The sequence below is a fragment of the Austrofundulus limnaeus genome, unplaced genomic scaffold (genome assembly GCF_001266775.1).
Source record: "Austrofundulus limnaeus strain Quisiro unplaced genomic scaffold, Austrofundulus_limnaeus-1.0 Scaffold25, whole genome shotgun sequence".
NCBI classification, from domain to species: Eukaryota; Metazoa; Chordata; class Actinopteri; order Cyprinodontiformes; family Rivulidae; genus Austrofundulus; species Austrofundulus limnaeus.
In genome coordinates, this window is record NW_013952427.1 from 2,738,014 (window position 1) to 2,740,243 (window position 2,230).

The 2,230-nt window shown below is 41.1% G+C and overlaps 1 protein-coding gene across 6 annotated transcripts in view; it reads right to left on the reverse strand.

Moving 5' to 3' along the window:
• tcf3b (transcription factor 3b) overlaps positions 1–2,230 on the reverse strand; it is a 33,351-nt gene that overhangs the window by 18,482 nt on the left and 12,639 nt on the right. The gene's annotated exons all lie outside the window — the stretch shown is intronic.

Consider the following 2,230-nt stretch of genomic DNA (forward strand, 5'->3'; position numbering starts at 1 on the left):
AGAGAGAGAGAGAGAGAGAGAGAGAGAGAGAGAGAGAGAGAGAGAGAGAGAGAGAGAGAGAGAGAGGGGTCTGGGTGAGATCAGCAGCCTGGTTGACGAGTGAGAATGAGCGATGAGACTAACAGAGTGGTGCAAGCACCTACACATGCTGCGACAGCCGTGATCTATGGAGCTGATGCCAGTGGCATGGAGAATCAGGTGAGCGGGGAGGAGAAGGGACCTGGAAAAGATGGGCCTCGCACACGTCACATCAGTCCTGCGCTAATAAAGTGGTGCAGCCGTGTCCAAAGTGACAGGACAGTGGTGACGAGCCGGCTGCTAAATAAAGATGACAGGCTTTGTATGGAGAAACTTCACCCTGAGCGTTGTGCCAGGAAAAGTACTGTAATAACAAATATGATAAATAAAGCATGTACTTTAAAAAGGACTTGTATCAACAATCAGCCTGTCCACTTTCACTACAACTTTCCTTGCTTTAGCAAATATTTCTGTTAWTAATGTCACAGAGAGAGTAAAACAAAAAATAAACTATTATACCGTTGATGGCGACCTGTACTGAACATGTCAACAAAAATGTTCTTTTTAAAGTGTCCTTCAGCCATCTATGATGCCTCCATTTGGCTGACAAAGAGCAGAGAGGACAAAGTGAAAGCAGGGCTGTGCAGGGGAGGTCTGACAACATTGTTTCACACTTACTGGAGTAATTAACTGGAAGGCAATTAAAACAAGGTGGAGAGCTGCGGAGGTGGCACTGACACCTTCGAGAGCTCCAACTACGCTGGAAATCWTCCTATTGTTCATCACTTGTCCCGTATCGTATCAAACAAGATCATCACCAGCAAWGAAGAAATGTTCTCACAAAAAATAAGGAATATTTAAATGCATCAACAAGTTAAGCAACTGTTCAAGTCATTAAGGTGCTCCTACAGCAAAAATACTTTCAGCTCTTTAGTTTCTACCCTTGACCAGCTCTGGATAAAATATTTTGCAAACACTATTTAAAGAGTGTTATTTCTGGATTAAAACTATAAAATAATCCAATCCTGGTTCACCTTCAAGCTTTCTATTACCTCAGTTCCCCTGCTCTCCAGAACACGTTGAGGAAAAAAAAACAGAAGTGCTGACACTGCATGAAACTYCACCTGTGATTACTTCAAGTCATGGACTAATAATCAGCAATGTGACAAATAGCACRGCTAACGTGTTTACATAAACGTTGGAAAACAGCAGGTCTTTGGTGTGTCAACTGGAAGAAATCCCAAAATGATGACTTCATTTTAATTTCTGAGGAGAGACTGCAAGCAGGTATGAAACTTRTGCTAATAAGAAAAAGTCAGAATATAGGAACTGAGATGCTACTGACATGGCTTTCCTGGTGGGGGACCAGTTACTATTTGGTTTTATTATACCTTGATTGAAGGAAACAAAACAAACAAATCCATCTTAAGTAGACTATTCAAACTGAATACCTGAGCTAAGATGAATTAAGTCTTCAACAATTTTAACTTGCTGTGCACCAAATACCCCTGAAATGCACACGGTGAATACGCTAAAGTTCAATTAGATCCACAAAATGCTCTGGATTACTTTCTAATTGTGCCATCACATAAATGTAAAAGTCAAAGAACTGACTGGTTTACAATCATTTCTTTGCATTTCCCTGGATTTTAGCTTGGCTTGTTTGAATGTACTCGCAAAGCAAAACAAATAATGACTGAAAACCAGAGCCCAGAAAAATATTTATTTTCTGAGCTACAAAGCCTTCTCATGGCTGCAGGCTCTGAAAACATCCAATTTAAAGGGGAAAAAAGAAAAAGAAAGAAAGAAAGAAAGAAAGAAAGAAACCACCCACATTTTAGGTTTTTCCTTTGAGGGTTTAGATTTTCCTTTAAGACTTTGGCCAGTGTAGGAATAACTACATGAAAACTACAGTTAGACAAACAACCGAGCAAAAAACTTAAAGACAAACCTATTAAGTTAGCCACAAAGACAGACCACAAGTGTAAATTCTGGGTTGTTTTTTGTCATCTTCAGGAAGTGAAGCTGTTGTGTTCCTTGTATTTTTGTGTGTGTGCGTGAGGGGTTGGAGACGTTGCCAGCAGCTGCAGAGGTGACCAAGGGGACGCCTGCCTGAAGGCTTGTGGGCTTGGTTACCTCCAACACACACACACACACACACACACACAGTCACACACACAGTCACACACACAGTCACACACACAGTCACACA